General features: G+C 33.9%; 1 long non-coding RNA gene across 3 annotated transcripts in view; it reads right to left on the bottom strand.

Moving 5' to 3' along the window:
• LOC116596886 overlaps window positions 1-13855 on the bottom strand; it is a 215116-nt gene extending 201261 nt beyond the window's left edge. Inside the window, exon 1 of one of the 3 annotated variants that reach the window (XR_004288347.1) lies at window positions 13237-13855. This is a non-coding gene — a long non-coding RNA (uncharacterized LOC116596886). The remainder of the gene's footprint in view (window positions 1-13236) is intronic. The other 2 variants (XR_004288346.1, XR_004288348.1) reach the window with 2 other exon arrangements.
• Between the last annotated feature and the right edge of the window lie 582 nt (window positions 13856-14437).

Here is a 14437-nt window from a genome sequence, read left to right on the forward strand (position 1 = left end):
ATTGGATCTAGTTCTGTGAAAAATGTTGGTATTTTGATGGGTATTGAAGTGAATCTGTAGATTGTTTTGGGTAATATGAACACTTTAAGAATATTAATTCTTCCCATCCATAAGCATGGGTTATCTTTCCATTTGTTTGTGTCATCTTCAGTTTCTTTCATCAGTATTTTATAGTTTTCTGAGTACAGGTGTTTCACCTACTTGTTTATGTGTATCTCTAGGTATTTTACTCTTTCTGGTGCAGTTATAAATGGAACTGTTTATTTATTTATTTTTAAATTTCTCTTTCTGCTACTTCATTGTTAGCATATAGAAATCCAACCAATTTCTAATATGGAATGAATAAATCATAAGAATAACAGGTAAAGTATAGGGAATACAGTCAATGTATTATAATAGCATTGCTTGGTGACAGGTGGTAGCTAACTTGCAGTGAGCATAACATACAGAGTTGCCGAAGCAATACATTACATATGTGAAACTAACATAATGTGTCAACTACACTCAGATAAAAAATTAAATAGGTCATTCCAAAGATAAAAAAAAAATGTAGAATTATACTATTAAATTCAGTATTTAATTTTAAACATAAATTTCATAATCTTTCTTTTCCAAAGCTTATAACAGGTTAAAATGGTATCTGTCTTATTTTTACATTCTTAACAGAATTTTTTGCATTGGTGCTTATAAGCAGTGATATTATATTAAGAATATACTTATAAATTTTTTTTTTAGTTGTTAAAAGGATTAAAGAAGATAATGTATGTAAAAATGCTTAGCAAAGTGACTGGCAAAAAGGAAGCACTCAATGCATGTTAGTGATTACCTCTGTAGTAAAAAATCCTATCAAGCATTCTTTAATCATAATCATTACAGTCTAAACTTTATTTGAAAAGGGAACTTTGGTGGGGTATGTTTCATACCTATTAGCTTATCATAGAAGTAGGGATCTCTGGAATACACTTTGATAGAAAGACAAACAGGAAGGTGTAAAACAAGGAACACATCAATCCCTAAACAATTTCCAAGCGATTCTTCATTTCTATTTAAAAGGTATCCTGACCACTTAGACTTATTAAATAAATTTAGTAAGCCATCTTTTCAACACTAATACGTTTCCCAAACACTTATGTCCTATGAAGGAAATCACAAGTGGTCTGCTAGACACTGTATGAAGAATAAACCAATAGTAGTGATATCATCTCATTAAGAATGTCTATAAATTAGTAAAGAAGCAAGTGAACAGGGAAGCACTAAACTCAATTCTGTAGTTTTTAATTTTAGATGTTAACCTGCTTTAGAAGCATGGTCTGTCATCTCTGAGAATGCCAGAAAGTTAAATTCAAGATCACCAGATGGATCATGCACTGGCAGAATTCACTGATCAAAAGTAATATGATGCACCTTGTCTAGTCAATGAATGCTTGTATTTATTTTACGTCATCCTTACAATTTAACACATTGCTGTGACATTGTGGTCTTAGTAAGAGTCAAGTGACTTAATCCACTTTTTATAATGCTCTAGTATTTGGGTATTTTTTGAACTTTTCATTATTAATTAGATTATTTATTACTTGACACAAACTAGTGTTCAAAGAGTCCTAAAATTTAAAGACCAACATAAATATATTTTATCAGCAATATAAGTTAGATGGAAAATAACCATTAAAAATTAAATTTCTTCAACTTCATCTTTAAAACTACTATTCCAATTGAGATACATCATATTTTCAAAGCTACACTGTATTTTCAAAAGCTAATATTGAGGTCCAAAGTAGTTAATGCAACTTAATAATTTGTAATTAATTCTGACTATATAAATTAATCTAAAAATAACCAAAATAAAGTTAGCACTGTATTGTGATTAGTTTGTAATTCTGCTTTTCTTCAAGCAATTTAAAATTTTTTTTGTATTCTAGTAACATCAACACAAATGTGCCTAGATTCAGAACCTGTCAATATTGTCTTCTACTCTATCTTAGTTTGTTCCAGATATCATAACATGATATATCAAGGTGCCAGTTAAAGGTCTTTTCAAGTTGTCCCACTGTATGTGTCCCTTAAGGTCATTTGCTATGATATCCTACACCAGCCTAGCACACTTACAGGCTTTTTTCTTTTTCTTCATTATTTACAACTTAGTCAATCACACCCAGGATATTCTCTTGAATACATACACTCATTTTAATTTCCTTTCTTGCTTTTCTTTTCTAATCTTTACCTACTTATGTTTAACACACAATGTTATGGTCACTACTTTCATTGTTTTCTGTGTTAAAGGGATTTTAAACGACCAGACCACTATAACCCTGATTCCATGGGAAAAAGCACTGTGAGTTTTAAAGTGAAATAAAAATGAACTCTTATAACACAACCCTTTTATAAGTAGTAGTAAGCTTTTGCACTGAACATAAAGAATATTAGTCTAAGTATAAAAATTAATTCTAAGGATAAAGGAAGCATTGGCCTACAACATCTTCGAGTTTGATTCCTACATAAATCTAACATCACTTCTTACCATGTATTTCCTAGTTCTTACAAGTTCTGTCATTCTGACCATCATTTAATGTTTGGTACTATGTTCTCCCCCCACCCCTTAGTACCACTGTACATATTATTCCTTCCTAGAAAACTTTTCCCCCTCTTGATTAAGTTAACTAATTCACCGAGATTTCAGCTAACTAAACACTTCCTCCAAAACAAAAACAAAAACAAAAACAAAAACAAAAACAAACAAACTTCTCTTGATCCCACTGATTGGTTATTCTCCTAAAAGTCCTCATATTAAACACTAATTGGAATAGTTCCAACTTTGCACTTATTTATATGAGTATCTGATTAATATCCATTATCTCTAGGATAAGTCCAGAAGAGCACGATCCACATTTATTTTTGGTTCACTATTCAGTGAACACATAATAGGTTTCAACACACATTTGTTGAAAGAAAAGACATTGGCAAGCCACTAGTAAAAGAAAAAAGAGAGAGAGATAAGAATACTGAGTCAATGACTCCTACAGAAGAGACAAATTACTGATTTTTCAAGAGAAAACAATACAGAGCCATATTTGATACAACTCTTTAAAACATACATTTTTCAGGGGAAAAAAGTTCCTTTTGTGATAGCAGGAATAGGTGGAATGGTAATTGACACGATGGGGCCAGCTAGAAAGAAATTATGCCAGATGCAAATAAAGCTTGTTAAGTAAATGGAGAAAACGTAAGCTATAACTTTGCTATTTTAGAATTCATATATAAGATTCACAGTTTTATTTTATTTTTTTTTAAAGATTTTATTTATTTATTTGACAGACAGAGATCACAAGTAGGCAGAGAGGCAGGCAGAGAGAGAGGAGGAAGCAGACTCCCCGCTGAGCAGAGAGCCAGACGCGGGGCTCGATCCCAGGGCCCTGGGATCATGACCTGAGCCAAAGGCAGAGGCTTTAACCCACTGAGCCACCCAGGCGCCCGTAAGATTCACAGTTTTAATTATATACTATTTACTATTGATCCTAGGGACCAATTTGGGTATTAATTTTAATTATAAAAGGAAAAAGAAACTCAGCTAGTATCCTTGGATAAAATTTTCCTGTTTTAACTCCATGGTGTTTCATTTCTAACTCATTCAAAATATACTTGCTTTAGACTCTTGACAAATTTTCTAGTTATAATTGTGAAGAAGTATTCACTTCATTTTTTATGCAAGTTATTTTTTCCCTATTTCTTTTTTGATTTCCATTCTTGGAAATAAAATGTTAAAAACATAAATGCAAGGTATATTATTTCTAACCCCTTTCTTAATTTACCAGGTTATTTTGAATTTTAATTGTAGCTTTCAAACTACTAAAAATAAGCTCCCCATCCTCTCATTGCATTTAAAGCTTTGTCTTAACTTGAATTACTCTCTTCAGAGCCAACCTACGATTTCTCTACCTAAATTCTGATTAACTCATGTCCTTCCAAGAAGCCCACTGTGATTAACTCTACAGAATTCTAATTGTTTCTTTACTCTGCATATTTTCATACTCAGTTTGATGTTATTTTACAAAAGCTCCTGAAGTGTTTTTCAAGTACATGTTTCAGACACTTTAAAAAAAGACTTAATCTTAAAAACTTGCTTTATCTGTCTTCTGTTCAAACCACTACCTGAATACAGAAAAATTATAAAAATGTTAAGTGACTATGTTATTTGTATTTTGAATGAGCATATAATTTGGAGCTCTGACTAAAATAATAAAACTCTATCTTGGGTCCAACATGTATCTTATCTCAAGACTAAAACTGACCTATTGTCACCACTTTATGACTGACATTCTTCACCACCAGTTCCCTCGTCAATATTTTCCCAGGTAAGTGAGAAATGCGTTTTGCAATAAGAACCAAAGTAATTCAAAGTCAGAATAGATTATATCCATTGTTCCTCCCTCAATTGACTATGCTTTTCACCCTGTTAGGTAAGATTAGATCAGTCTAACAGACTTTATTCTGTATCAAGCTATGATGATTGTTAGCCAATACTCAATTCTTTTCAGGGTATTCAAGGAATATATTCATGTGATGATTGGGGGATAGGACTGCAATTTTCCTGTATCATTCCTTTTCTCATTCCTTTAATACATAAGTATATTTTTCCATTATAAAATTACTACATGAATATAAACTTATTGTTAAAAATAAATCAAAGTAATGCTGAAGTATACAAACTGTAAGAATTCTTAGTCTTCCAGCATCCCACTTACACACTTTCTCTAAACCAAAGGTATAATTTGCTACATATTTTCCAGACTTTTTCTTAATGTATTTACATAAACATAAGGCATATGTCATATAATTTTTTTATTTTATAAATATATGTGCACACGATATAACATATACATATATAAGTATATATTCTTATATAGTACAGGCATATTATTCTGTGTGCATTTTTTTACATAAATGGGATCATACTATATATATATTTTTTGTGACATGTTTTCAATTTAGCTTATCTTAGAGATCTTTCCTCCACATTTTTTGGCTTATAAATCCAAACTCTGCATGGTTGTTGTTCTTATCCACAGAGACCATAGGTACTATTTTCTAACTTTCTTATAAAATTTCAAAATAAATGAATCATTTCTTTCAGTGCCCAGGAAACTGAACAATGTAGATTTTTTTCATTGTAATATATTTTAATTAAAAGCATTTTAGCAAGTAATCATTGAATTTAATATGATTTTTCATCTTTTCTTAAATGTTTAAACCTCTTATAAACTTGTATTTTAATAAAAAAATATATATATGTACATAAAGAATACACACATTTAGTAATCTAGGTCCAAAATTGGTAAAAAGTAAAATTTAGTTTTATAAAAAAGAAAGCAATATAGCAAATTTACCTACTCATTAGAAAAATTAAACACATAAATATATAACAAATTTTCTAAATCCATGAGCTAGATTGCACAAAAACGGTGAAGCTGCTGAAGAAATGTTTTTAAAGAATTCTTAAAAGCTACAAGAAGAAAAAAAAAAAAACTTCTAAAGCAGTTTACTAACATACTTAGAACATAGAAACCACAAACAGGAGGAGCAGCAGGCCAGAAAAGCAACATAAGATTAAATTAAAATCTGTATCATGCAGGTCTAGTCTCCTCCCATACATATAACATTGGAGTAATGTAATTGTTACTTTTGTTTTCTAATAGGCAACATATTGTTATGCTCTTCAAACTGGAAACTGGAGTTGAATCAATTAGGAAACAAACACATCTACTATAGAATTTACTAATTAAAAAAAAACTGGGCCATTTAAGTAAGATATGTAATAATATAAGCTGTTAGGTTTTATTATCAAAAGAAATTGCTGAAGGAAATGCTATACTACTTCTGGTAGAAAATAAGCTTCATTTGTAGACTTCTATGAAAGAATTAATGTTAATACCACATAAATGAAAAAAGTACTCATAAGGAATGGCATGATTTAGGAAAGCCTATGGCAACACAAAATCATTGCCATCATTACTGGTAATATTTGTAGCTGGTATAAAGCTTTCTGATATATAGTGAACTGAACACTGCAGCTTTAATTGAAGTTTGAATGTTATAAACAGTTAGATGTCTGGCTCTGGCCTGCATTCTAATACCATCAGCAGAACAGAGATGGGAAGTATAAACAAACCTTTTAACTAGATTACAGTCTCTCAAATGGCCAAGAAATCCTTTAGCACAAACTCCTGTGTTACAAATGTGGGAGAAGGAAAATTATTTTTTGGAATAATGCTAAAAAATAGCCTCTATATTTCCGTCATTATTGGAACATGTATTTGACTTTCTAAATATTGGCTTAGTATTCGGTAATGATAAACTTTACATTTAACTTTCAAAATAAGTAAAAATCCTTTTTATCTTAAATAGCAGCTGTTTTTTATATCAGTATATCCCAAGTAAAGAAGCTGTTTAGAAATCAATACTTTCTTTTGTTGAATGTGGAATACTTGCCTCCCCCAACATTAGTGGCTATATGTATACAGCCAAGAGTATTATTTTTTGATAGTAGTAATATTAAGAATGTATGGATTATGTTAATTAATGGCTAACAGATTGGCAGACATTTCTGGACTCAAGGTATATAGAAAACAATAGCTTTAAATACAAGGATGAATCTTAATATAATTTAGCATTCAGTCAACCTTAAGAAACATTTAAGGTTTATTCAACTTTCAAGATACAGACTACAAATTTAAAAAGGGGGAGCACAAGAATGTAAATTTTAACACTAGTACCATACAGAAATTTTTCCTCTAATTGCCTGAATCTTGGTTGGTTGGCAAAGAACTCCGCAAAGCATGGATGTGCAAAAATTTTCACCATTACAACTGATTTATATAAATCAGTAACTGATTTATATAACTCATTTTAGTCCTTTAAAACAATATGTTCTAATAAATTACTCAGTAACACAGAATTTAATTACAAGTTCTCTAAGAAAAGGTTATATATAGGTCAACTGAAACAGGACTCAGATTAGAATCAGTCACATAGAACTTTGAATGAAGTATATGCTTTTCACCAGGTATGGTATCATTAGTGCTTTTCTTTTCCATCATGTGCAGCTGCATTAGAAGATATTCCTTAATATGTGTTAAGCCTGGTTCTCACTTCGGCTTTCTGAAAATTATACTGAGTCATTCCAACTTCTAAAATCTCACATATTACAGAAATACCTCAAACAGAAACAATGATGAGTTAGAATCTTTACCTTTAAACCCTTATCTTTAGGTATTGCCTTTGCCTATTAGGAATTACCTTTAGGTTATCTAAGGATGTTATTTGAGACCATAGACTTCTTCTACCCCACCAATTACTGAGATTATTTGTTAAAGCAATAAAATCAATTTGTTATAAAGTTTCCTCTCTGAAATATAACAGACTATATAATATATATAATATATATTATATATATATAATAGAGAACAGTTCTTTAGCATTTAAAAATATAACCAAATTCTACAAGTCATAATGTATCAGCATATTATTTATAGAATAATATAGTCAACTTATGCATATAGCATGAATGTGTATTTACTTAGGATGCATATGAAAATTACTTGATTAACAACATAGAATTTTTTAAAATTACTCTTTTCTTCTAGAGCAAAGAATGTAAAAGTAAATCTGGTTAGCTAGGTCAAAACACATTTTAATTCAGTAGCTGCTTTAAAGAACAACTATATAATAATTTAGGCATCTAGAGAATCCACCAAGTTGTCCATTCTCATACTAAAAATATTTCTGACTTTACGTAGTACTAAAAAGAGTACATTAAATTTAATTCTGTATGTATAATGTAGTAATTATGAAAATCTTATAAAATACAGGATCCAGAAGATCTGCATATATACACACCCAACCACTAGGCACACAAATCACTGTGTAGTGATTTTCCATTGAAACATTTACATTAAAATGTTTGCAGTAAATCCATTTACTGCAAATATTCATTGGATTACAAATTGTTAGAACCTTCAAACTTCACCTAACAAAATGCTAAATACAACCCATGCAAGAGAAAGAAAATTCAGTATGTAGAAAGCCTAAATGTAATCTTTGCCATACAGAGAGAAAACTGATTTTAGGTATACAGTTAACCCTTGAACAATGAGAGTGCTGATCTCTGTGCAGTTGAAAATCCTGTATAACTTCTGACTCTTCTAAAACTTCACTACTAAAAGCCTACTGTTGAACAGAAGACTTACCAGTAACATAATCAATTAAAACATATTTTGTGTCTTACATAACATATTCCATTCTTAAAATAAAGCTAGAGGAAAAAAGTGTTAAGAAAATCAGAAGGTAGAAAAAGTATACTTATACTACTGTAAGAATTCTGCATATAAGTGGACCCACAGTTCAAACCTGTGTTGTTCAAGGATCAAGTGTATTTGATTTCCAGTTGCACACTGGTCTGCATCTATGTTCCTTATAAAGAACTGGGTTTGTTTATTGTTTTTCTCTCCTTGTAAACTTCTAGAAATTTTCCATCACTCTATCAATAAGCTATTTGGGCCATGATTTTACTAGTGGTTACCAGAGTACTTACTGACTGATAAAAGTTATTGTGACTGTGCTTTAAATTTTAAAAAGTGTTATGAATTTACTGTGATGGAGTATTTTGCTCCTATATGTAAAATGCTGTTTTATCAGTAATAGGTTTCCCCATCTATAACATGGCAATAATGTTCAAAGTTCACAGGACCAGTGTACTGATATATTTATCATAGTGTTAGGCACTTATAATAAATGGTAACTATGATTATTACTAGAATAAAAAGTTAAGAATGAACTTGAAAAAGATCAGAATTGACCTTCAGAAGTCTATTTACCTTCACAAGATACTGTACCAGCAAGAGAGTCCTTCCTTTCAAACTGTGAATCAGTATTATTCTAAGTACAGTTTAAGGGGGACAAAGAAAATCCAGGAAATTTCCCTCTAATATATTTTTAAATTACATGTGAAAGCCATGATAGGAACCAAGATAGTATCCTTTGGTTTTGAAACATCCATAACCAAGAAACTCCCAAATCATTTTACTGAAGTTGTCTCACATAATCAAGAATAAAAATTGCAACTAACCTGTTTAGAGTTAGAAATGGAAAGCTTCTAATGAGGATCTTGGAGGAATTTATCTAGTGCACACTGAAAATTCCAAAACTCCTAAATAGTATATACTGTAATTATTCCATGATAATTAAATTATACTGGTAGCTTAAACTATAGAAATTAACTAAATGATCAAAATGATAATGTACCATGTCTTCCAATGAACCATGAAAGATAACCTGTTATATGAAATGTAAAGAGAAAAGTTACTTTTGAGAAAAAAAAAAGTTTAAATTTGTTTTTTGGGGGGAATAATTTAATGAGGTACTTCAAAAAACAATGTTGATAACGTTCAAATAAAAGTATGTACCAATAAAATACTAGCAATGATAGCCACATAGACTAATTTTATGATCTAAAATTAACGAATTATATACAGAATAGAAATCCCCAGAATACAGTATTAACTGGAAAATTTTTCTTTATATTTTTCTATTTTAATAAAATATAGCAAAATCCTTCTTAAACATGCATTCTTCTACCTAACAGTACCCATTTAATTAATATAAAATTTATTTAGGAAAAAAACATCAAAATAAAGTTATGACCAATAGACTTGTGGAATACAATAAAATATCTCTTCATATTAAACTGTAGGGACCATCCTGTTTCTCAGATGCCTAGCACAGTGCCTGACAGACAGCAGATGCTCAGTGGATGTTTAATGAATACCTAAATACAATATGTTTTGCACATACATTCAAAATCCAGACAAATTTGCAAAGGTACATAAGTTGGACATAGGCTTTCTGGCTGACTTCAAGGGGTCCCAGTGATGACTAGGAGTAAATCTTCATATCCATAGAAAACTGGCAAGTTGATAAGTGTCTGGGTAAGGACCAAAAAAACAAAGTCAGGGAAACATGTCACCTAAGTAACAGTTGCTTTATAGAGCTGGTAAAAGTGGCCTAATCATTCCAATATCCTATTGCACTAGGCATTCAATGAAATGAAATTTAAGTGTATCTTGAACTTTTACCAGTACATTTTTAATTGGAATTTTTTTGAAATCTCTTATTAAAAATAAATGATTTTTGTTAAATTGCATCCTGTACAAGGATTAAAGGGAATATGTTTTTATTTTCTATAAATACTATATTGTTATCAGGATTTATTTTGGCTGACAGAAAAAGTGAGAGCTACAGTAAAAACAAATTTAAAAAATCATGGTAGCGGAAAAACTGTAGGAAAGAAAAAGGAAGAAAGGAAACGAATTCCACATATGGGAGTAAAGAAATTCAAATATGCCTAACTCTATTATCAATTATGACAAATAACCAGTAGGGCCTACTGTGCATCAGACACTGCTGTGAGGGATATAAAATGTTAACAAGACAAGAATCCTTAGTTTTAAGTGGTTCACACAGCAAGACTAACAGGTAAACATTCATAATACATTATATATCATTCTTATATACACGTCTTTAATCCAAGAGTAAGAAGACGTATATTTATTAATTAGAAGTGCAGAGAAAAAATAAGCATCAGAGGAAGCTGAAATAATTCTCATAATAGTAACTATCTAGAATGAGAGAAATCAGTACCTCTTAAATCAACAACAAATAAGTGAGTTATAAATAGACAAAATTTTAGCTTAAAGCTATATACCTAAATATTCTTAGAATAATATGCCTCCATATAAAATCCCTAAGTGCTATACACAAAATTGTGAATGAGTCTCATTCACGACCTCATAAGAATGAGGTTGTATAGCACAGTGACTGTTAAGAGACCTCAGTTCTCTGGTCCATGTTCTGCCCACTTAGAGGCCTTGGAACCTAGGCAAGTTCCTCAAGCTCTCTGAGATTCAGCAATATGAAAAATGAAGAGCTGGATAAAGTGATCTCCAAGATATCACTTAGATGAACATTACAATCCTAAAATGTCTTAATATTTAAAATATAAGCCATAATAAAAAGGGTTTTCTAAATATAAATCATTATCCAACTTAGAGGAAGTCTAGAAACCTCAAACCACACAATTACCCCATGAGTGGTGGGATATAGGAACATTTTCAAAAGAAAAGCAGACACAACTTAAGTAAAGGTATTATCGTCAAGACTGTAAATTTTCACTCAGCTGCCGACGGGGCAACTATCTTCCAATTATATACACAATTTGCTTTACTTAAAATTGATTTCTTCACTAAGTTCTACTTTCTCCCTCTTATGTTAAGGTTGCTGAGGAAGTAGGGTGAGGACGAGAAATCCTAGGTGGGCCTGAAATAATAGTATTGATGTTGGGAGAAAAACTTGAACTTGACACAGGTTTCTGCTGAAGTATACCAATTATACCTCAGCGGAAGATAAGAAACTGTTCAAATTGATGACAGAAAGGAAGGAAATAAGAACATATTGTTTATTGCTATACAGCTTTTCCCCCCGTGTTGAAATGTCTACTTTTGCACACATTAATGAAAATTTTACAGAACAAGTTTCTACAGTTGCAATGCATTTCTGCCACTAAAATAGAAGCATCATTATGTTTTGGTTTTACCATAAAGAAAATAAAAATTAAAAAGTATTACGTTTTAATAATATTGTGTCAAATATCCATCTAGATTTATTTTTCTTCAATCCTTTCTTTTGATCAAATTGCTATTTTCATATTACCAGTCTGATCATAAAATTGCTGCTTTACAAAAAAATATTTTTTGCTGACATAAATTATGGGAACAGAGATACCAATGCAGTTACAAAAAAGGGTGTGTATGTGTGAGAGAGACAGTGTGTGCGTGAGAGAGAAAGTGTATATATGTATGTGTGTATCCATCTTCAAGGAAAGGATAAAGAAATGCATGTATGAAACAAAATGCCACTTTCCAATGTAAGCCCTAGTAAAAGGCCTACACTGGAAACATAGTTTCTAGCATTTGTGAAATAAAATACAGCACTGAATTTGAAAGCCATAGTGATTTTTATGAAGCTGTTATTCTATAAACCGAAACCTGGATTTATCTTTCAATTTTTGTCTAACTACAATGAATATAATAAGTATGACTTCATTATTTGACTCATGAAAGTATATTTTAGAAATTTGTCTTCTTTCACATACAGTGATCAATTTGGTTCGGTTCCCCAAGAGATTAAAAACTCATCTCAATTTACAACACTAAATAAATAATTCAGTTAAAACTGAAAGTGGTACCAATCCGGCAAACTATTGATGGAGAGGTTTGGCCTTCCATGAAGCCAGAACAACATAAAGTTTTCAATGGGGATTACTTGTTCAGACAAGTTACAAAGATTAGAAAAATACCCAGATTAATTAGGAAAAGCTAATATTCTCATCTTATGGAAAATAATTATCAAGAACGTATGTAGGGAGAGATAATACCGGAGGTATTTAAACTTTGAGCATTTTAAGCTTTGAACTTTACATACTAATATATGAAACAAACATTTAACAAAAAAAGCAGTAATACAAGTCAAAACCTAACCAAAGGCCTCTATCAACTAAAAATTTGAAATCTTCCTTGCAAGTCAGACACAACAACAACAACAATAACAAAAAAGGAAAATTAAACCCAGAAAGCAAAAACCAATCAAGTCTGTTCCAACACTGAAGTCAATTTCCAAACCATATACAGAACCAAAAAGGAGAAAACACTCAGGTCTACAAATGGATAAGCAGTTCCAATACAATCCAAATCCCGACATTTTCCCACTCAGAAACGAATGCAGTGGAGCTTTTCCTGGGGAAAAAGGGAAAAAGCTCTCCAAATGAATTTTTTCAAGTGACATCTAGAAAGTGTGCCTCTTTCTGTCTCTTTCCCTGGCGCCTCATTGGAGGAAGGAGGGGGTTGTTTTTGTATTCTCCCCCACTGGAGCAAGACACAATCAGATGTTAGCTGGAGAAGAGAAACCACTTTTGACAACAGCAAATAAAAATAAAAGTGCCCTTCCTCCTCTGACAGGATGGGCACCCACCTCACACACCCCTCCCCACTTCAACCCCTCCTTCACCCCCCCCCCAGCACCACCCCCTCCTCACCCCGGAGCTCCACTGCGTATGTGGTTTGGTGCTACTGTTGCCCCGGAGTTAAAGTCAGAGCCAGAGGAAGGCAATGAAGCCCCCACAGACACACTTACCTTTCCTGCCCCCCACTTTTGAGTGCCTTCCCTGGAGCTGTGGAGGATGACACAAAGGGTAATAAAGGGGGGGGAGTGGAGGAGGAGGAGGCGAAGGAGGAGGAGAGCTGGGGAAGTGGCTGCTCCTGGGTGTAGTGAGATGTCTCCAGCCAGGGCCAAGCAGCAGCAGCAGTAGCAGCAGCAGCAGCAGCAGCAGCAGCAGCAGCAGCAAAGGGTCTGTGTTGCTAAGAGGCTTTTGGTCTCTTTCTCTCCTCCTCTCACGGCCAAAGAGGAGGAGGGTGGAGGGGGCTCGGGAGGGAGGCTAGTGGAGGGGTGAGGGGGTAGGAGTCGTGGATGGGGGTTTTCGAAGAAGAAGAAACTCCTTCTTCTTCTTTCTCAGGCTCAATCCCCCTCTCAGGTCTCAGGGCTGGAGGGTGGGGGAAGGAACTCAGCCGCCTTCCCCCCACCCCCCTCAATTCAAGGTTGAAGTGGGGTAAAATTAGTGTCCTGTCCCTTTAAAAATAGAAATAAAAGGTGCCCCCCCTCTGCCACTGCCTCTCTCTTCATCATCAGCTGCTGCTGCTGCTGGGGTCTCTCTGCTGGGGGGGGGAGGGGGGGTTCGGGTAGAAGAGACGGGAGGCACTCACTGCGCATGTCCCTCCCTGACGGGAGGCTGGTTGGTCGAAGGCAGAAGGAGGGGGAGGGGAGGAAATGATATGGTTTCCCAGAAGGCTCCGAGGCACTTGCGACCCGGAAGACATTGTAGCAGGGGGTAGAGGGGCGGGGGCGGGGAGTAGGAGGAAGTCGCTACTCTTTAACACCCCGTGCCCCCCTCCTCTCTCCCAAGGGAAAGCGGAGGAGCGGAAGTGGGCGTGGACGGAGACGCAAGTAAGTCACGTGTTTGGGCGGGAGTGGGGCGGGGTGGGAGACGCGGTACGTGCGCGGGGAATGCCGGGAGTAGTGGTGTACTGTTGGCAGTAGCAGGTGAAGCCGAGCCGACTGCGCGGTGAGTGGATCCTGAAGCGGTTCCCGTTGTCGCTAGATTCGTGCTCTGCCCTGTAAGGGCAGACTTCTCTGTGAGAGGTAACATGGGGCAGTCTAACCTGAAAACGAAAGCCAGGGTCGCCAGTGGCGAAAGGCAAATCGAAAAGAATGAGGACGGAAGGTTGCGGAGACTGGGAATGCGGGAAGGGGCAGGCTTGTCTAGGCCAGGCAGGCCCCT

This window comes from Mustela erminea, chromosome 8 (assembly GCF_009829155.1).
Source record: "Mustela erminea isolate mMusErm1 chromosome 8, mMusErm1.Pri, whole genome shotgun sequence".
Lineage (NCBI taxonomy): Eukaryota > Metazoa > Chordata > Mammalia > Carnivora > Mustelidae > Mustela > Mustela erminea.